We start from the raw sequence: 23,517 nt of genomic DNA, 5'->3' as shown, positions 1-23,517 counted from the left end.
GCAAGGTTATCTTTAGTAAGAATTACGCCTCGACGAAGATACCATGCAAATACCTTTATTTTCAGAGGTATCTTCATCTTCCAGATGAATTTGTTATTTAGGAACGGTTGAGTAGGAATGCAAAGAGCTTTGCCTACCAAGAATACACCATTCTTAGTAAGACTCCACCGTAATTCGTCGTTCCCCGAAGCCAACTGTATTGAATCTAACCGCTGAAGCAGTTCATTCCAAGAGTCTAGTTGAGGGCCAATAAGATCATGTATAAATGTTATCGAGGGGGGAGAAGATTCCATCACCTTCTGTAAGGTGCCCCCCTTATAACGAACAATATTGTACAAGGGTGGATACTGTTCACGAAGAGTGGTTGTTCCCAACCATCGATCCTCCCAAAACCGTATCTCCACCCCATTCCTAATATAGAAGGAACCAAATGAGAAAAGGTGTTTTTTTGCCATAACGCCAGCCCAGAATTGCGAGTCACCCAGTTTCCAAATAACCTGGGAGATCGCCTTTGATCCTACATACTTTTTTCCGCAGTACTTGTTGCCATACACCATCTTCCGTTAATAACCTGGCTAGCCATTTTCCTAGCAAGGCCCTGTTTTTAACTTAAAGATCGTGAACGCCAAGTCCATCTTGATCTTTTAGATGGCATACAACACTCCATTTTGTCAACCGGTATTTTTTTCTTCTCACTATCCCCATGCCAAAATAATCTTGATCGGATGTAATCCAATCTGTGCAAGACTTCTTTGGATAACTAGAAGAACGAAATCATATACAGTGTCATATTTGTGAATACTGAATTTATGAGAATTAATCTTCCCCCAAGGGGATAGTAACTTTCCTTTCCAACTACTAAGATGTTTCTGAAGTCGTTCTTCAACTACTTTCCATTCAACCAGTCTTAGTCTCCGATGATGGATCGGAATACCAAGATAGCAAATTGGAAAACAGCCAAGCCCACATCCGAATAAATCGGCGTAAAGGTTGGCGTCGTTTGTGGCATCGCCAAAACATAATAATTTGCTTTTATGGAAGTTAATCTTAAGACCTAGCAACTGCTCGAATGCTGAAAGAATTAACTTCAGATTACGTGCATTTGCCAAATCATGATCCATAAATAGAATTGTATCATCGGCATACTGAAGGATAGACAAGCCTCCATCAACCAAGTGGGGAACCACACCTTCAATTTGGCCATCGAACTTAGCGCGCTCAATTATAATTGCAAGCATATCCGCCACAATGTTAAAAAGCATTGCGGATAGAGGATCGCCTTGCCTCAGCCCTTTTTTGTATGTTAGTATTTACCGACGTCATCATTGACTTTTATGGCAACACTACCATAAAAATGGAGTTATTAATTAAAGCGTGTCACTCATCAGAAAATCCTTTCATCCGGAGCGTTTGTTGAAGAAAAGACCATTTAACTTTATCATAGGATTTGTCAAAGTAGATTTTGAGTATGACCCCATTCAACTTTTTACGGTGCATCTCATGGATTGTTTCATGCAAAGTGAGTCTAGGATGTATCAACCTTGCATGAAAGCCGTCTCAGAAGGATGCACCACATGATCTGCCACTGAATTAAATCTAATAGTAGCTACTTTTGTGAAAATTTTGAAACAAACATTTAGTAGACATATGGGTCTATATTGCTGAATCCGTTCCGCATCGATAAATTTTGGTAAAAGAATGATTTCACCGAAGTTAATACGGAACAGATCCAGCTGTCCCGCATGGAGCTCAGCAAACAGTTCCAATAAGTCAGCTTTCACTATATCCCAGAAAGATTCAGCCGGGAAACCATCCGGTCCTGGCGCTTTATTGTGTTCCATCAGAAAAATCGCTTTCTTAATCTCCTCCTCAGAATAAGGGGCGATTAGAATAGATTTTTTTTCTAGAGTCACTTGGGGAATATCCTCCGTCTTGGATTCATCCATGGATAGATCCGATTCCCCAGGATCGCCAAACAGAGCTTTATAATAAGATGTAATATAGGATTTGAGCTGCTCCTGACCTTCGATCAGACCCTCTTCCTGAACAAGAGAATGAATGCGTTTCTTTTTGTGTCGACCAATGGCGGCGCTATGAAAGTATCGATTCGAATCTCCTTCAACAAGAACTGGGTCTTAGATCTCTGGTACCATTGAGTTCCTCATCCCGTAGTAAACCGGCTAACTTTTCATTGTATTGACTTTTAAGTTCAATCTCTTGCGCAGTCAGCGGTCGTACCTCAGCGGTAAGTCATTAATATATGTTGATAGGCCGAGTTTCTCTTGTTTAAGCTGCCCAATCATGTGCCTAGCCCATACCCCAAGGTATCTACGCATCGAACATAGTTTGTTATTCCACCTTTGGATTGGGGTGTTCCGAGCAAGCTTCTTTTCTCAAATGAATTTAACCATGTCTGAAAAGCCATCCCGATGTAGCCATCCAAGTTCAAATTTGAATAAGCGTCTACGTTGCGGTAATGGCGTCCTATTAGTTAATAAAAATGGGAGCGTGATCTGACAAAGCTTCAATCTAAAGAAGAACTCATACTGAGACTAGAGGGAACTTAAATTCCTAGTCTAAGTTCATGAGTACTTGATCCAACTTCTGGTACGTAGGCTCAGGGAGACTGTTTGCCCAAGTAAACTGTCTCCCAACCATTGTTACCTCTCTCAAATCCAAACTGTTAATGACAACATTGAATAAGAAAGGCCAATGTGTGTGAAACCTGCCCCTGATCTTCTCCTGAGGATATGTAAGAAAGTTGAAATCCCCTCCTATAATGATAGGATGCGGATTGTCCTTAGCTACATTTACCAACTCACGAAGAAAAGCGGGTTTATCAACATCCTGAGCAGCCCCATAGACATAAACCAAACTCCATATGAAATTATCAGACTTATTCCGAATATGGATTTGATATGAAAATCACCTCCGGAATTATCTAAAATCTCCATAGTCGAAGTTCGGATCCCAACTAATAAGCCACCAGAACGCCCCCGAGGCGGGCGGGATATCCAAGCAAAGTCCTCCCTGCCTAAAAGGCTATTTAGAAAACTTTTTGAATAATTTCGTTTGGCTGTCTCGGAGATAGCAACAAAATATAAAGTATGTTCCCTAATACTTTCGTCAATATGTAAGTGTTTAGCCAAATCTTTGAGACCTCTGCTATTCTTAAACATACCATTCATTTGGAAACAATGTGAGATTTAGTCACTTTGGCTTTTTTATTAGGCCAAGCATTTCGTTTAATAGAGGAAAGTCTGGATTTCCTTTCAGCAGCTTGTAGTTTAATACATGAACCCACCACCCCGTCATCCAGACCAACTTCCAACACCTCTCCTACTAGGTGTGTGAGTAGCTTACCGTTTGAGACGGCGTACGCTTCCTCATCGTCATCCTCAGATAGAGAGGTATCCGACTTGCTCGAAACCTTAGGAGTTAATTTGAGTCTATCAAACTCCATACATCTAAGAGCATTAGCCGAAACTGGAATATAACTAATTGAAGTACCCAACAAAACACTCACATTATTAAGCTTGGAAGCAGTAAGTGGTGTTGGGAAAGTTAGAAACGACTTAGTACACTTATTAATACCTGAAAAGTTGAGGTTCCACGCCGCCTTGCGTCGCATGGCCTTGGCCATCGAATCCTCATCCGTGGTCGCCGCCCCATCGAGACCAACTCCATGACGAGTACTTCGTCCCAAAGGCATGGAACCTACAGTCGTTGGCGGCCGTGTAGGTGCTACAGCCCTAGGGGAGGAGTGTGTCGAGGAAGATCCTCCCCTAGCTGCTCCCCCCTGGTTGCACCCCAGATGCTCCCAGGCTCGACGAAGAAGGCAAAGTCCGCCGCTTGTCCGCGTCCGAAACCACCATGGCCGCAGGAGGGGCCGGAGATGACAATGATCCCCCTCCAGCAGCCGCCTTGGTGACAAAGTCTCCCTCCCCCGTCATGTTGTCCGAAGGAGCAGCAGCAGGGACTGGTGTCGCTAGAGGGAGGGGGCTCGGGCCCACCGCCCGGCCGACGCTGCCCAGAGACGCGGATGGCTGAGAATCACCAGCGTTCGCCAACACCGACCGAGGGGCGAGGTGGAAGAAGACCCCCCCCCCCCCCGATCGACCGCGGTGGTGATAGGCACCACCTCCTCCTCCGCCCGAGGAAGTGAGGGTTTGGCGGAGACACGGACTCCTGAGGAGGTGTGGGTGATGAAGACCCCCCTCGGCCATCCATATCCCCTCCGATGCCTCGCTGCACATCAACAACACCGTTCCCAGCGCACGAAGAAGGTGGGGAAAATGTAATCGCCGTTGAAGCCGCAACTCTCCTAGCTATCGCGAGTGAGGTGCGACCCATAGTTAGGGAGGTCATAGCTCCAACTGGAGCATACCATTGAGAGTTAATATTTGACATTAGGAATAGAAAATAGAGATGGTAAAGATGATCGACTTTATATAGTAAATATGCATTACGTGTATTGCATTTTATGACGATGTCTATATATTCATGACGATGTTTGTGGTTCCTTAAATGATGTATGCATGCAGATTTGAATGAATAACATAAAATCCTGAAACTTTGCCACGGAAGAGAAACGGCCATTTTCTCTGCGCAGCAGAGAAACGACCATACTCTAGCGCTTGACATGTGGAGGCCTTTAGTCCTAGTTTGTGTTACCAACCGGGACTAAATCCTCTCCACCCCGAGCGCTCAAGCCCAGGCGCCCAGCCACATGGAGATTCTTTAGTCACGGTTCGCCACACAACCGAGACAAAAGTAGGGACCTTTAGTCTCGATTGCACAACCGATGCTAAAGGCAATTACGGACCAAGACTAATGTCCGTTTTTCTCTACTAGCGCTCGTACTTGATTTATTTCCTATATTGAACACTTTCCCCTCCCACCGCTCTCCTCTCCCCCTCCTAGTTGAGAGTCCGCCAGGTGAGACCGGGCCGACCCCGAGCCCTCTCCGGCGGCGCTGCCGGCCGGAGATGGCAAAGGGGAGGCGCCGGAGTAGTAGATAGGCTTAGTTTTAGGTTTCTCGGTGGTCTGCCGGTAGGTTGGAGTAGGGCACGAGATCTCTGGGATCAGATCTGGTGCATCCTGGGTTGGTGGTCCTTCCTCGTCGAGCTCCGGCGGCCGGAAACGGCGAGCTGCTCCACCACAGGGATCTCCGCTAATAAGATCCTCTCCTGATGCATCTTGATTCTTTGTGCTCTACTGCACTGGTTTCCTCCTCTGGCCGGCCATGGAGGCGAGGGGGAGAGGAAGCCGATGGCTAGCTCCACGGAATCTAGAGTTAGCCGGCGGTCAGCTTCTTCCCTGGCGCTTCGACGCGGTGCCAGGCAATCGCAGGTGAGGTCCTTCCCTGTGCTCCTGAGGTAGGAGATGGTGAAGCTCTCCGCAGCTGTGAGGCCCCCCTTCAATAAGCGTCTCCGCCTCTTCTTCAATGGAGGCCAACCACTTTCGATGCTCCTCTCGGTCGGCCCTAGTGGCGAGGGATGGGAGTTTGTGGCAGTTTGTCTGGCGACCATGAGGAGGAGGTGCCCTGGGAGTCCTTGCGCACAACACGCGGTGACCGTCATCGTCGCTGCGATCTTCGGCCGTTTTAGCGGCCTGACCTCAACCTCCCAAGCGGAGGCCCTTGGATCCGTCGCCGGAGCTTTCCACGCCCAGGAAACCAAGTGGTGCGTCCCCGGTGTCCTTGGTGTTGCTGACGGCTGGATCCACTCGCCGGAGAAGAGCTCGTGAGCAATCTCCTCTCTAATCTCGGCTGCAAAGCCTGGAGGTCGCCGGCGTTCTTGTGGTGGAGAGCCCGACGATGTACTCGACTGCGTTTTTTCATCTTCTTATAGGGTGTTTTCTGCAAAAAAAATCAGATATTAGGTTCTTTAAGGCAAGTATTGTAAGGGCCCTTTTCGTAAACTTGTACCCGCCACGTGTTCAAATATAATCTTCCCTGGGGTCTTCTAGACCCTGGTACTGTTAAAAAAAAAAGATTTATTCCCCGTGGGGACACACATGGCGCGAGCTCGACCCGAGGTTCGGAAGCCTCCGAGCCTCCGGGGGACACGCTTGTTTTCCCATGCCAAAGTAACTCGTCGTCAGTTTGATCTTGATCAGATGAACAACAGAGGGCTACCTTTGCCAGTTACAGCACACACGTCCGGTTCACAAGACAGGTCAAGCTCTTGCTCCATCCAAAGAAGAAACAATCCAAGTCCGGTCACCCGGGCGAGCTTCTAGAATTAACCGAAGCAGACATTGAACTTCTCGAGCACGAGCTCGCGACGGTCGCCATCGCCCAAACCGAGAACCACCGTCCGAGGACGCCTAAACCTTGAGTAAACCAAACCATCCATCCTCATTTTCCCCTGATCTGTTATCCCCGGCGCCGCGGCAGGCGTGCGTGTTCGTCCACCCATGGATCGCCATCTAATTTTTCCCCAACTGATGGCTACGCATGCATTCCCTCCATGCGGTGCGGTGCGCGGCGCGGGGTTCTCGCTTCGGTTCTACGGAAACTCCCCGTGCGTGGCTATGCTAAAATGAGCACGACTCGGACGACGGAAGCGGTGACCCGCCTGGTGCGCCAAGACGTCACCTATGCACTAACACAACCATTTTCATGTCTCACCTGATGGTCGGGTCTTCTGAGTTCACTCGCTCAGTAGTGATCGGAAGAACAGTCGGTGGTGCATGAACATTGTAAAACGTCTCGATGGTGTATTGGCACATGCAATACGAATGAACTGGGTGCTATACTGGGAGGTCCGATCACTTGTTGGTTAATGGTTATAACTTCTCGTGTGGTGTTAGGATATTTTTATTTGTCGAAAATTCGTTTAAAGGGCGTGCCAAACTTTTATAGAAGGAGCATATACTACGATTTCACAGCAGCTAGGGTTAGTCCAAAGACAATCACCATAGTCATTACAGCTACAACACAAAATAATTGGTCCTAGATTGAGAGACAAAGCCATGTCTCGACCGATGTCAAATGCCTCCGGAGATCAACAACTACAACTATATTTTTCATATCGACGCACCATATACCCTTGATGCCTAAATTAAAGAAAATTGCAAGTAGATGGTGGGACTTGGTCGGTTCCAAGAAGGACATCGTCTTGGACCTGATTGCCCCTCAATATCAATCTTGGACAATAACGAGTGCAACATAGAACTTCCAAGCCGTGTCTTCAAACGCGACACTCCCAACAGAGTGGCATGACGTGGATGTCGCCATCACGCCGATCCAACTCCAATCCTAGGCTTTCGTCTGGAGAAATCTACAAAACTGAAGTGAGAGCGAGTGAAGTGTTGACACACCTCGGCGACACCTCCAAAGAGAGGAACGACACCCACGGGTGTCGTAGTCACCGGTACCGACGATAGAAGAGGGCAAGACTTTCGTTTGTATCGCCGCACACCTCTCCCTTCCCCCCCCCCCCATCGGACTAGAGAAACCGTTCATGTTGTTCACACCGCAACTGCCATCACATCACTTCACATCGTAGCCAAAGCGTCTCGGACCACATGTGACCTGCACGGACGAGCACACCCTTCTTCATGCAGTTCCCACCCTTCTTCCACCTCATTCAAAATGAATATCCTCTTTGTCCTTGTACAAGAAGTATTACGTACTAGCTACTAGCTAATTTTCCTCGTGTACATTTGGTGCCTATGTGTTGCTTTCTGCAAGATTTCAGTTAGTTTTCAGTGATCACCTTTACCTAACTGACTTCTGTTAGCAGTTCACTGGCTCTTGGAGCTGGGCCAAAATTATAGCCCTTATAATGTAGTGTGTTCCTTTCGATCAATTCTTTTTTATCGCTCTCCTACAAAATCATTTAAAGAAATTAGCCGAGGAATATAGGATGGCCCGGGCAACGATCGATCATCCGGAACTGAACAGTCAGTTGGATCGGATCAGACATCAACATTGTGACAATTGCCAAGCGCTGGATTGGAGGGAAATGAAACACCTCAATTATACTCCCTCCAACTAAATGTCGGAGATTTAATACTAAGCTATTTCCGACTAAGTTAGTACAACTTTTGTTCTAAGTTTTTGACACTTATTATGGATCGGAGGGAGTACAAAGGACTAGAGGGAAGTCAAACATATCAATTATACAATGAATTAGCATTCTCCTAAAAAACGTTAAAAGAATTAACCGAGGAATTTAGGATGGCTCGGGAATCAATCACCAGGAACCGGTCAGTTAGCTGGATCGGATCAGACATCAGCATTTTGCCAATTCCCAAGTGCAGGATTGGAGGGAAAGGAAGCATCTCAATTATACAAACAGAAAAAAGAGGATATGTAAACGTCTCCACGGTTCCAAGTAGAGCACCACACAGAGGTGTCAAATCCCATCAGGCAGTATGATGATATCCTAAGCATGTATCTCTTTCAGACGGGTGCAGCTGATCGACACCGGCCGTTTTTTCCCACACCTAATAAAAATGCCATAGAGCATGCGGTTTAGAACCTAGTGTAAGAGGTATTCCACGATGCAAAACCGCTGGATTCCCGTCAGAAGACAAGTCCAACTGATGGTATGGTGCTAAGAACGTTTCGTCGGGAGATGTTACCAGTAACGTATCACATCAAACGCTTACGTGCATACACTTGTTACTCTACACCACTAGCTACCTTTTCAGAATCTTCAGAAGAAATACACATGTCTAGCGTGGAACACCAGCTTACTCCAAATATACTGCAATCAGCCGTAGGGTGTCTGACTCTAATCACCGACGTCATTAACTCGTTGCTCACCTTGACACCTGCAGTGCATCTTCCAAAAACTGAAATTTTAAGTTTTAACCGTATATATGTTTTCCCGAGAAAGGACCTTTTAATTAGCAGTGTGTCTTGAGTGTGGCGTACGATGTACCGTGGTAATCGCCATGTAATACCGCAAGAGAAATTATATACTCTTTTTTTTATCAAAGGCCACATGCCCAACGTTAAATTAATAACGCCCTCAACAGCGACACGGCATAAAGAGCTGAACCCAGGTTACAACACACACCCACACACCCATACGAATTGCCAACATGGCTACAATCGGGAACTCGAACGACGATCACGACCCTTACGAAGACTTGGAGAAGACACCGGACATCATCAGTGTCAGGCTGGAGCTCACCCTAAAGAGAGCCATCGAACACGCACGCCGTCAATAGAACTCCCAGCCGCTGGCAGCGCCACCAGTGACCGACCACCATTGTACATCGACCACCGCGGTTCGAACCCCAACAAGCAGCACCATGGAAACTCGACGAGGAAGCAGGGCAGGACGCAAGCCTTGCCGAAAGTCGCCAAGTGAAGAGCCAACGACATCCGAAGAAACACGGTAAGCTCCAAGATGATGTCTTCAAGAAGAACACGACACAAGAGCGCCATCACCGCCCGATCCGCAGATCTTAGGTTTTCACCCGAAGCACCTTGCTCATCGAATACTGCGCCTCATCCGCACCACCAATGGAGAGCCGCACACTATAAACTCCAAGGCGGTGTCTTCAAGAAGATCACGACAAAAAAGCGCCGCCACCGCCCGATCCGAGGATCTTGGGCTTTCACCCGGAGCATGTAGAAGGAAAGGAGAAGCCTCGACAACGACTTCAAGAAGGGAGCGGCGTCCGCGGACGTCGCCGTCGTGGCCTGAGCGGGCAAGGGATCCTCACGGCGAACACTCCCCGCCTTCTACACAGGAAATCGACGGATGAACGATCAATCCGCTGCCACCGCACGCTGCTCACCGGCCACCACGTAGCCCCCGCGACCATGGTTTCCGGCCAGCTCCTGAGCCACTGGCACGCCCGCCAACCAAAATGGCTCCCACCGACCAGGGCCGCCGCCCCGACACCCAAACTCTGCTCGCCACTGAACTGAGGAAGACGGGCAACCACCACAAAGAGCACGGACCTGCGAACATGCGACGGCAAGCATCCGCACCACCACGAGAGAGGGTGCAGCGAGATCGACACCCTACAGCCCCCACGGCTGTAGAAACCGCCAGATATGGGGCTTACAGGAGACCACGACTGTAGAGACCCTACCCCGGCCCGAGCGCACGGCGACCAACCGGCCGTGCTGCCCCTGCCCGTCCCGTTCCCCGCCGCCCTCCTCAAGAACAGCGCCGCTACCATCCCGACCAGCCGCTGAATCGCCACCCCTAGCGCCGCATCCCACCACCCGCTGCCAGGAGCAGGCAGAGCTCGCATCGCTCGTTGTTGCGTACGCTCCGGAGGGAGCTGCCACCGCGAGGAGCACGCCAAGGCCTAGGAGTCTCCGCGCAGCCGACGAGCAGTCGCGCCCCTCCGCCCTCCGCCCAACATCGTGCCCCCACCAGCCGCCACGGCCCACGCTGCCGCCACCGCGTGGGGGAGAGGAGGTGCCCCGCCGCAGCCGGCGCCGCATGAGCTTCGCTCATGTTGCGCCCCTTGGCAGTGGCGAAGCGGGAGAGGAACACAGGGAGGGAGGTGGCGGCGCGGCGTGTTAGGGTTTCGCCCGCGCGCCCACGGGAGTGTGAGGACGAAACGATTTTCCTCTTATAGCTATGATCAATTATATACTCTCTCCGTTCATAAAAATTTGTCTTAGGTTTGTCTAAATTTAAATGTATTTGGACACTAAATAGTGTCTACATTCATTCAGTTTTAAACAAATCTAAGACATCCTTTTATCTTTCTATGGACGAAGAAATTACATACTATCTTTTTTTGCAAAAAGATTTGCCCCAGTTGATAAATTGAGGAGTCATTGACAGCAAGTTTTTAAAAGGAAAATATACAACAAGTGCCATCATTCCCACCTTAAATTGTTTATTCTTCTGAGGCTCCACTTTCAGTTAGTTGGGGAACGAAAAGGAGTGAAAGCTGCACACAAGCCTTCTGCTCTCTCTCCCGATGCACTCCCAAAAGCTAACAAGATTCTCCCGGCCGGATTATCGGCTCGTGTCCATACAAAATCTGTTTCATGCTTATCGCCAAAGTTAACTTGCAAGAAGGCGCAGCCGCAAAGCGTCAGGTCAGGTGCTTTCCCTTGCATATATCGCATTCCTTTCATTAATTTCATATAGCAATCTCAAACAAAAATTGCATATAGCACACGTGTGTCTGGAAGTGTGGGGGTGGTTAGGTGAGTTAGGTGCGCACCACGGCACACTTGCCTACACGATTCCGGGAATACCAAGTTCGTTTTAGGGTTAGCTGCTTCTGCAATCTACAGTCATTTTCTGATGCGTTGAAATATACCTTCCGGCTCTAGCTGATGGGTCAGGACGAGGCTTGTATCACGCGTATATCCCATCTGATGCTGATACGTACTAGACAGGTAACTAGGTAAGTACCTGACTCCAAACCAAACTCAGATACGTACACGGCTGCAAGTTCATGGCGCAGAGCACTCAATTCGGTCGAAATTATTTGAGCTGCTGGGCTTGGAAAGACGCCTATCTAACACAGTCGAGTCGATCGGGCCAGGCTATGCCTATATACTTGCGTCGCCTCATTTAGGATGGTAGAATGACGTTTCCCTGGATGACGGTGTATATGCATACGTCGTACGCCTACGTGAAAAGGCGTATTAGCTGATTAATAGCACCGATGTTTGCAAGGAAATAGTTGTGATGTGATTTCTGTTTGTTTGAAGTTCTCGGAGAATTTGTAGCAGAGTAGTATTTCCCCATCAGAATCTGCTACTAGCTAGCTAGCTAGCTAGCTAATTCAGTTCTATAACGGCTACGACGGTGATTCTAGTGGAGCTAGCCATTTATCAGAGAAGGTTCCAAATTTGAAAACGGATCCTTTTGTTTTCGCTAGGAGTCACCTGATTTTTAATGGATATGAGAGAGGGTTTTCGAACCAAGGTATTCTTGAGTACCCCTGCTACACTCCATCCTCAATGAAAAGTTTGAGCAACCATCTACTGTGCATGGCGGTGTTTTTATCTCACAGATCATAAATTCTCAATTCACTTTGATCTTTTGAACATGCTGGACACTCCGTTTTTCAAGGCGACATATATTTCTTTATTCATTATCATATTGCCAATAACACCTTGACTGGAGATGCTCCAACCCTTGTAACACTCATTTTGGAACAAGGAAGAAAGACAACATGCATATAATTAATCATGTTCATGAGTACAAAGTTGACTAATAGCAAACGTCCTCCACTGAACAAATACCCCCTCCATTTTTGAATATAAGATCACTATCAAAAATACAATTTGCAGCGATACAAGGCCACAATCTCTCCCCGAGAAGAATTGTTAGGTGAGAAATAAGAATCACGTGCAACATGTTTAACTAGGCCAAAACACAAGAGGTTTTTCACACAATTAATCTTCTTATTTATTAGTTGCTTTTGTTTTGTTGGTATGTGGAAACTACGATAGTAGCCTTGTATTTAAAAATGGAGGGATCTCTTTCTTTCCAACTATTGAGCCATTTTATTGTTATTTCATCCTTGTGTGGTTCCATTTTGCAATCGTGAGTCTCCAATAATATATAAAAATCCGGAATTGAATAAGTTGCTGATTGACTGAGGAAGCATTTGAAAAGAAAGGAAGGGTGATGCGAGTGTGCATATATGGAACATGGGGGCATGTGAACCCACTTTTTGAAAAGTTCCGTTTGTGATGTCAAAACATGTTTTAAAAATCGAAACACAAAATGATTTCCCAGATGATCTCAAATATGTGCCCTGGACATGAGTTTCGTGACGAAAAAACTTTTTATTTTGTCTCGGCAAAAAAGTGAAATTTTGCAGGGCTATATAGCAGTATATATGTGACGTATTTTGTCTTTTTTAGATTCTAAAATAAAAAAGTGATTTCTCCGCGAAAACTTTCTACGCACACATGAAACATGCGTACATACCTGGATATTTTTATTTCAGAATTTTTTAACATTTGGAAAATGCATTTCCAACTAGAGTTCACATGCACCCATGTTCAAACCGGACTTTTCCAGGGTGATGCTTGTTAAACCAAGCTGCGTGTGGGGCCACCACGTATAGCTGTAGTTTATGTTGTAGCATCGGTTATTTTCTTTATTGCTGTAGTAGCATCGGTTATTGCTCAGGCTACGAATGACCCAATCTATCTATGGCAACCACCCCTACTTTTAGTAGATGGAGATAGAAGAAAGGTAACTGGCCTCACTCACGCCGAAATATGTTGTTATATTGGGCAACAACTTTCTAATCCTCACATAAGCAGAATACTTATGTAATTAAATTTTAAACTATAAATCTCCTCAAAAACTCATAGAAATGAGTTTCTTTTTTTTTATTTTTCCCAAATCATGATCCATAAATAAGATGATATCATCATCGTGTTGTAGAATGGATAAACCATCATCTGCAAGACGATGCGTGACCCTTATGATTTGACCATCTTCTTTTGTAAACTCATCAAGTATAGTAGACATATCAACAACCATATTAAATAATGTAGGAGAAAAAAGTGGATGGCCTGACGAAGGCCCATCTTGCTTTTTTTTCAAGAACATGCGCGACTGTCGCATGTATTCATTCATTAAGAAAGGGAAAAAGTTTTACAAGCAAGAAGAGGATCCTGATCACAACCGATCTGGCCTCATCCCATCCACCCACAGCTAACTCACGAGGTTGTAACCATCATTTACTGTTTGAATGAATGCAATTTTAAGAGATCAATTGTCCACTTGTGATACATATTACCCCCATCTACTGAAAATTCTACTCGAGTATTCCATGCATGAAAATTTGAACCTAGTTTTACCCCATCTAAGCATTTTGCCTTCTTTGCTAGATATGACGTCATGTTAGCTTGATCTGATGTGATAGAAATGTGCAAAGCTCATAGGACATCATCGACGATTAGGGGTGGAATCGAGCCGAGCCGAGCCGGCTCGTGGCTCGGCTTGCCCAGGCTTGTCAAAACTCGAGCCGAGCCAGGGCTCGGCTTGCTGCTCGAAAGTGCCTGATAACTAGGCTCGAGGCTCGGCTCGGTAGGCTCGTGGCTCGGCTCGACGGCTCGCGAGCCTAGCCAAAAAAATCCCCAATGTCTTCGTTCTGCTGTCCCGTACGCGCCCACCTCGATCTGTTCTCACGCGCGCGATATGCCGGTGTTGGCCAATTAAGCGCCGCCACCACTCCGCCTTCCTCCGTCCACCGCGGCACCACCACTCTGCCGGGACTTCGCCAGTTCTCCTTCACCGGACGTTCCACCCACTGACGGTTAGTACTGGTCGCTACTTGTTTGAGCACAGAAGCTTCATCCATGGCGCCGTCTCATGAGAAGTCAGAGCCTCTTCGTGAGCAAGGAGTCATCAAAAAGGGGTTACCGTGGTTGATCTACGTGGATTTGCTCTGGTAGGATCGGTTGCTTCTTGAAGTTGTTCCCGGAGCCTTCATTAAATTAGATGACTATGTAATGGATTTGGTCTGGTAGTACTCCGTAGCTATGATTTCCATTGGAGGCATCCTTTGAGCTTTTTTGTCTATATCGGTCCATTCTAACGTAATGAATTTGCAGAAAGCTCTTAGAAATAAACTCTCTATTGGACTAAACTGCATGTGTTTATGATGTATGACTCTTTTTATTAGACTAAGTGCATGCATTCATGCGCCGAACTTGTTATATGTATGTTATTGTTGTTGTTATTAGTACTTTGAGAAAATTATTAAACAATGTTATGAATGTAATTGATGCTCAATTGATGTTTATAATTGTGAAATGTTATGTTTTTGGCAAATATCACGATGATTTTTTTATTACATCGAGCCTTCGAGCCGGTTTGCAAGCTTTATCGAGCAGGCTTATCGAGCCTCGAGCCTTGATTAGAAGGTTTAGGCTTGGCTTGTCCAACCTTCGAGCCGAGTCGAGCCCGAGCCAAGCCTTGTCGAGCCCAAGCCGAGCCTCGAGCTTTGAGCTTCAAGTCGACCCCTATCGACGATCATGTCCAGACTTTTTGCTCCGTGCATTCACTCCTTTTCATACTCCTGATATCCTCTAGCCTCAATCATCACCTCACACCTTGCCCATGACACACTAGAAAAAGGACCAAAAGTTTCTTAAAGGGGTTAATTTGGGAAAATTCCCCTAGATGGGGTAACTGGTGTGACAGTGATGTCTACGGGTGCTTCTATTCTTGTAGACAGTGTTGGGCCTCCAAGAGCAGAGGTTTGTAGAACAGCAGCAAGTTTCCCTTAAGTGGATCACCCAAGGTTTATCGAACTCAGGGAGGAAAAGGTCAAAGATATCCCTCTCAAGCAACCCTGCAACCACAAAGCAAGAAGTCTCTTGTGTCCCCAACACACCTAATAGGTGCACTAGTTCAGCGAAGAGATAGTGAAATACAGGTGGTATAAATAAGTATGAGCAGTAGCAACGGTGCCAGAAAATAGCTTGCTGGCGTGTAGTTGATGGTGGTAGTATTGCAGCAGTAGTAACACAGTAAAACAGTAAACAAGCAGTGATAGCGATATTTAGGAACAAGGCCTAGGGATTACACTTTCACTAGTGGACACTCTCAACATTGATCACATAACAGAATAGATAAATGCATACTCTACACTCTTGTTGGATGATGAACACATTGCGTAGGATTACACGAACCCTCAATGCCGGAGTTAACAAGCTTCACAATTCAATGTTCATATTTAAATAACCTTAGAGTGCAAGAAAGATCAACACGACTAAACCAAGTACTAACATGGCATGCACACCTGTCGCCTTCACACTATGTAGGAGGAATAGATCACATCAATACTATCATAGCAATAGTTAACTTCACAATCTATAAGAGATCATGATCATAGCATACGCCAAGTACTAACACGGATGCACACACTGTCACCATTACACCGTGTAGGAGGAATAAAACTACTTTAATAACATTGCTAGAGTAGCACATAGATAAATTGTGATACAAAACACATTGCAATCATAAAGAGATATAAATAAGCACTTCACTACGCCATTCATAACAGTGAGTAAGTATTACAGTGAAATATAGCCTAAGAGACCCACACGGTACACACACTCGTCACCTTTACACACGTGGGACAAGGAGTCTCCGGAGATCACATAAGTAAAACTCACTTGACTAGCACAATGACATCTAGATTACAAGCATCATCATATGAATCTCAATCATGTGAGACAGCTCATGAGATTATTGTATTGAAGTACATAGGAGAGAGATGAACCACATAGCTACCGGTACAGCCCCGAGCCTCGATGGAGAACTACTCCCTCCTCATGGGAGCAGCAGCGGTGATGAAGATGGCGGTGGAGATGGCAGCGGTGTCGATGGAGAAGCCTTCCGGGGGCACTTCCCCGCCCCGGCGGCGTGCCGGGACAGAGACTCCTGTCCCCAGATCTTGGCTTCGCGATGGCGGCGGCTCTGGAAGGTTTTCCGTATCGTGGTTCTTCGTAATAGGGTTTTCGCGACGGAGGCTTTAAATAGGCGGAAGGGCAGCCTCGGAGGGGGCCTGGGGCCACCACACCATAGGGCGGCGCGGCCCCCTCCGGCCGCGCCGGGGTGTGGTGTGGGGCCCCCGAGGCTTCCCTCTAGCGGCTCTCGGGTGTTCCGGATGGTTCCGGGAAAAATAGGAACCTGGGTCTTGATTTCGTCCGATTCGAGAATATTTCGTTACTAGGATTTACGGAACCAAAAACAGCGAGAAAACATGAACTGGCACTTCGGCATCTTGTTAATAGGTTAGTACCGGAAAATGCACGAATATGACATAAAGTGTGCATAAAACATGTAGATAACATCAATAATGTGGCATGGAACATAAGAAATTATCGATACGTCGGAGACGTATCAGCATCCCCAAGCTTAGTTACGCTCGTCCCGAGCGAGGTAAAACGATAACAAAGATAATTTCTGAAGTGACATGCCATCATAACCTTGATCATATTGTAAACATATGTAATGAATGCAGCGATCAAAACAATGGTAATGACATGAGTAAACAACTGAATCATAAAGCAATGACTTTTCATGAATAGCACTTTCAAGACAGGCATCAATAAGTCTTGCATAAGAGTTAACTCATAAAGCAATAATTTAAAGTAAAGACATTGAAGCAACACAATGGAAGATTAAGTTTCTGCGGCTGCTTTCAACTTGTAACATGTATATCTCATGGATAATTGTCAATGCAAAGCAATATAACAAGTATAATATGCAAGTATGTAAGAATCAATGCACAGTTAATCACAAGTGTTTGCTTCTAAGATAGAGAAATGGGTAAAGCTGACTCAACATAAAGGTAAAAGAATGGCCCTTCGCAGAGGAAGCATTGATTGCTATATTTGTGCTAGAGCTTTGGTTTTGAAAGCAAGAAAACAATTTTGTCAACGGTAGTAATAAAGCATATGAGTTATGTAAATTATATCTTACAAGTTGCAAGCCTCATGCATAGTATACTAATAGTGCCCGCACCTTGTCCTAATTAGCTTGGACTACCGGATCATCGCAATACACATGTTTTAACCAAGTGTCACAAAGGGGTACCTCCATGCCGCCTGTACAAAGGTCTAAGGAGAAAGCTCGCATTATGGATTTCTCGCTTTTGATTATTCTCAACTTAGACATCCATACCGGGAGAGCATGGACAACAGATAATGGACTCCTCTTTAATGCATAAGCATGTGGCAACAATTAGTGTTCTCATATGAGATTGAGGATATATGTCCAAAACTGAAACTTCCACCATGATTCATGGCTTTAGTTAGCGGCCCAATGTTCTTCTCTAACAATATGCATGCTCCAACCATTAAGGTGGTAGATCTCTCTTACTTCGGACAAGACGGACATGCATAGCAACTCACATGATATTCAACAAAGAATAGTTGATGGCGTCCCCGAAGCATGGTTATCGCACAACAAGCAACTTAATAAGAGATAAAGTGCATAAGTACATATTCAATACCACAATAGTTTTTAAGCTATTTGTCCCATGAGCTATATATTGCAAAGGTGAATGATGGAATTTTAAAGGTAGCACTCAAGCAATTTACTTTGGAATGGCGGATAAATACCATATAGTAGGTAGGTATGGTGGACACAAATGGCATAGTGGTTGGCTCAAGGATTTTGGATGCATGAGAAGTATTCCCTCTCGATACAAGGTTTAGGCTAGCAAGGTTATTTGAAACAAACACAAGGATGAACGGTGCAGCAAAACTCACATAAAAGAAATATTGTAAACATTATAAGACTCTACACCGTCTTCCTTGTTGTTCAAAACTCAATACTAGATATTATCTAGACTCTAGAGAAACCAAATATGCAAACAAAATTAGCAAGCTCTAAGTATTTCTTCATTAATGGGTGCAAAGTATATGATGCAAGAGCTTAAACATGAGCACAACAATTACCAAGTATCAAATTATCCAAGACATTTTAGAGTTACTACATGTAGCATTTTCCAATTCCAACCATATAACAATTTAACGAAGAAGAAACTTCGCCATGAATACTATGAGTAGAGCCTAAGGACATACTTGTCCATATGCTACAGCGGAGCGTGTCTCTCTCCCATAAAGTGAATGCTAGGATCCATTTTATTCAAACAAAACAAAAAACAAAAACAAACCGACGCTCCAAGCAAAGTGCATAAGATGTGACGGAATAAAAATATAGTTTCAGGGGAGGAACTCGATAATGTTGTCGATGAAGAAGGGGATGCCTTGGGCATCCCCAAGCTTAGACGCTTGAGTCTTCTTAGAATATGCAGGGGTGAACCACCGGGGCATCCCCAAGCTTAGAGCTTTCACTCTCCTTGATCATATTGCATCATACTCCTCTCTTGATCCTTGAAAACTTCCTCCACACCAAACTCGAAACAACTCATTAGAGGGTTAGTGCATAATAAAAATTAACATGTTCAGAGGTGACACAATCATTCTTAACACTTCTGGATATTGCATAAAGCTACTGGACATTAATGGATCAAAGAAATTCATCCAATATAGCAAAAGAGGCAATGCGAAATAAAAAGGCAGAATCTGTCAAAACAGAACAGTCCGTAAAGATGGATTTTATTAGGCCACCATACTTGCTCAAATGAAAATTCTCAAATTGAATGAAAGTTGCGTACATATCTGAGGATCATGCACGTAAATTGGCTTAATTTTCTGAGCTACCTAAAGGGAGGTAGACCCAGATTCGTGACAGCAAAGAAATCTGGAACTGCGCAGTAATCCAAATCTAGTACTTACTTTTCTATCAAAGACTTTACTTGGCACAACAAAACATAAAACTAAGATAAGGAGAGGTTGCTACAGTAGTAAAAAACTTCCAAGACACAAATATAAAACAAAGTACTGTAGCAAAATAACACATGGGTTATCTCCCAAGAAGTTCTTTCTTTATAGCCGTTAAGATGGGCTCAGCAGTTTTTATGATGCACTCGCAAGAAATAGTATTTGAAGCAAAAGAGAGCATCAAGAGGCAAATTCAAAACAAATTTAAGTCTAACATGCTTCCTATTCATAGGAATCTTGTAAATAAACAACTTCATGAAGAGCAAAGTGACAATCATAGGAAGATAAAACAAGTGTAGCTTCAAAAATTTCAGCACATAGAGAGGCTTTTTAGTAACATGAAAATTTCTACAACCATATTTTCCTCTCTCATAATAACTTTCAGTAGCAACATGAGCAAACTCAAAAATATAACTATCACATAAAGCATTCTTATCATGAGTCTCATGCATAAAATTATTACTACTCCCAACATAAGCATAGTTATTCTTATTAATTGTAGTAGGAGCAAATTCAACAAAGTAGCTATCATTATTATTCTCATCATCAAATATAGGAGGCATAGTATAATCACAACAAAATTTACTCTCCATAGTAGGTGGCACCAAAAGACCACTATCATTATAATCATCATAAATAGGAGGCAAAGTATCATCAAAGAAAATTTTCTCCTCAATGCTTGGGGGACTAAAAAGATCATGTAAACCAGCTTCCCCAAGCTTAGAACTTTCTATATCATTATCAACAATGGTGTTCAAAGAGTTCATACTAATATTACTACCAGCATGCAAATAAGATTCCATAGGTTTTTTAATTTTCGCATCAAACCATCCATGTCTTAAATCAGGAAATAGAATAAGAAGCTCATTGTTGTCCATTATGCCAAACTAGTGTAAACAAGAAACAAAAAGATGCAATTGTAGGATCTAAAGGAAATAGCCTCGAGCACACACACAACGGCGCCAGAAAAATACTTTACCTGGGACCGGAGTATGAGAGCCTTTTACCTTTCCTCCCCGGCAACGGCGCCAGAAAATAGCTTGATGTCTACGGGTGCTTCTATTCTTGTAGACAGTGTTGGGCCTCCAAGAGCAGAGGTTTGTAGAACAGCGAGCAAGTTTCCCTTAAGTGGATCACCCAAGGTTTATCGAACTCAGGGAGGAAGAGGTCAAAGATATCCCTCTCAAGCAACCCTGCAACCACAAAGCAAGAAGTCTCTTGTGTCCCCAACACACCTAATAGGTGCACTAGTTCGGCGAAGAGATAGTGAAATACAGGTGGTATAAATAAGTATGAGCAGTAGCAACGGTGCCGAAAAATAGCTTGCTCGGCGTGTAGTTGATGGTGGTAGTATTGCAGCGAGTAGTAACACGATAAAACGATAAACAAGCAGCGATAGCGATATTTAGGAACAAGGCCTAGGGATTACACTTTCACTCATTGGACACTCTCAACATTGATCACATAACAGAATAGATAAATGCATACTCTACACTCTTGTTGGATGATGAACACATTGCGTAGGATTACACGAACCCTCAATGCCGGAGTTAACAAGCTCCACAATTCAATGTTCATATTTAAATAACCTTAGAGTGCAAGAAAGATCAACACGACTAAACCAAGTACTAACACAACATGCACACTTGTCACCTTCACACTATGTAGGAGGAATAGATCACATCAATACTATCATAGCAATAGTTAACTTCACAATCTACAAGAGATCATGATCATAGCATACGCCAAGTACTAACACGGATGCACACACTATCACCATTACACCATGTAGGAGGAATAAAACTACTTTAATAACATTGCTAGAGTAGCACATAGATAAATTGTGATACAAAACACATTGCAATCATAAAGAGATATAAATAAGCACTTCACTACGCCATTCATAACAGTGAGTAAGTATTACGTGAAATATAGCCTAAGAGACCCACACGGTGCACACACTGTCACCTTTACACACGTGGGACAAGGAGTCTCCTGGAGATCACATAAGTAAAACTCACTTGACTAGCACAATGACATCTAGATTACAAGCATCATCATATGAATCTCAATCATGTAAGGCAGCTCATGAGATTATTGTATTGAAGTACATAGGAGAGAGATGAACCACATAGCTACCGGTACAGCCCCGAGCCTCGATGGAGAACTACTCCCTCCTCATGGGAGCAGCAGCGGTGATGAAGATGGCGGTGGAGATGGCAGCGGTGTCGATGGAGAAGCCTTCCGGGGGCACTTCCCCGCTCCGGCAGCGTGCCCGAACAGAGACTCCTGTCCCCCAGATCTTGGCTTCGCGATGGCGGCGGCTCTGGAAGGTTTTCCGTATCGTGGTTCTTCGTAATAGGGTTTTCGCGACGGAGGCTTTAAATAGGCGGAAGGGAAGCCTCGGAGGGGCTCGGGGCCACCACACCATAGGGCGGCGCGGCCCCCCTCCGGCCGCGCCGGGTGTGGTGTGGGGCCCCCGGGGCTTCCCTCGGCGGCTCTCGGGTGTTACTGGATGGTTCCGGGAAAAATAGGAACTCGGGTCTTGATTTCGTCCGATTCCGAGAATATTTCGTTACTAGGATTTACGGAACCAAAAACAGCGAGAAAACAGGAACGACACTTCGGCATCTTGTTAATAGGTTAGTTCCAGAAAATGCACGAATATGACATAAAGTGTGCATAAAACATGTAGATAACATCAATAATGTGGCATGGAACATAAGAAATTATCGATACGTCGGAGACGTATCAGACGGATGCACCACTAGGGGTAAAAATCTAAAATATGGAATTCACTCTTATTTTATGGCATCGGTACCTCTGAACATTAAGTAATTGACCCACTTCTGTCAATTTGGGGAGAATCATTACACTCCAACAATTTATTTGGGAAAATGATATTTACCTTTATTGTGCGCCTTTTTAGTTGATAAAATAGGTCAGCTCCCCTTTCCTTCTAATAGATACCATCCTAAATAGTTCACATCTGAACCACATTTCACATGAAAGTAACCACATTTCATAGTTTGGTCGTGTTGTTCATATGAATTTTCGTACAGTACCACCGAAAAATATCACAAACTTGTTTTGAAATTGGTTGCATGGAGTTCAAAAGATAGTTAATTAAGATCCAATTGAGAGTTGGTGTTTGTTCTCTCTTATGGGAAATGTGGCATGTCAGAAATGATATTATCTTTAAAAAACTAAAACACGCTTCTTTTTTTTACAGTTTATCCCACTTGCTACCAACTGTACACGTACGTGGTTATGTCTCCAGTGAAGGCGCCAGGCCAAGACATGAATTTTGGGTGCCACCATTTGGAAATGGTTGCTCAGGGTTTATTATGCCGATGCGGCTGACAGCTTGATCATAGGCTCACATGTTGAGACTTTGTTGTTTTGCCTTGGTTTCAGGGTTTATTCTGCCAAAGCAAATTTTGTGTGATCCATGAATTGTAATAAGGATACTTTGAGTCTGAATTTTTAATAATGAAATAAATGCCGTATTTATCACTTTGATACAGAGGATGGGAATCGTTTCCGCCTTTCAAAAAAATATCCCCAACTCAACAGGAAATGAGAAACTGCTAACTAAATCTCCAACTAAGCACTGGAAGAGCACCCTCTAAGGTAGACGATTATATGCATGTTGCTGCCACACGAAGAGGAAAACAAGAATAGATCTCACATCCAAACAGAGATAACAAGCCATGAACCAAAAACTCTTTCCTGCCGCGAGGATGAAGGGCTACCAATATTATTATCCATCACAGAGTCTTTTCATTTTATTTTCCTAGCCTCAGATTTCATGAAGCATGGATCATGTTGGCTTGGGAAACTTCATGCACATCTCTTCCCGGTAGTCTTGCACCGAATAACAATTACGATTTGGCGTTTTCTTCACACATAGAGAACATCGTTGTTCAATTCAACACACCAGACAAAACACCAGCGAAATCATTGGGCCTTCTTTGTAAGAAAGCTAAATTCTAGCCTTCCATATTGCTCAAAGAACTACAACACAACCTCAAGACAAGATTGTCATCTTGCCCGTCCAATAAATGAATCTCATCATAAATGCTTTTAAAATCATTCCATGGAGCTAGTATATCTCCTATTAATGCAATTATAATACTCAAATCATGAATCGCCTACTGAAAAAACCAGTAAACATTGATGTTGTGATATAGAAAATTGAGTATGGTGTATAAAAATAAGCAAGAGAATCCTATGTT

Source organism: Lolium rigidum, chromosome 3, assembly GCF_022539505.1.
Source record: "Lolium rigidum isolate FL_2022 chromosome 3, APGP_CSIRO_Lrig_0.1, whole genome shotgun sequence".
Taxonomy (NCBI): Eukaryota; Viridiplantae; Streptophyta; class Magnoliopsida; order Poales; family Poaceae; genus Lolium; species Lolium rigidum.
The sequence above is the reverse complement of the archived record's forward strand: the minus strand, read 5'-3'. Positions refer to the sequence as shown.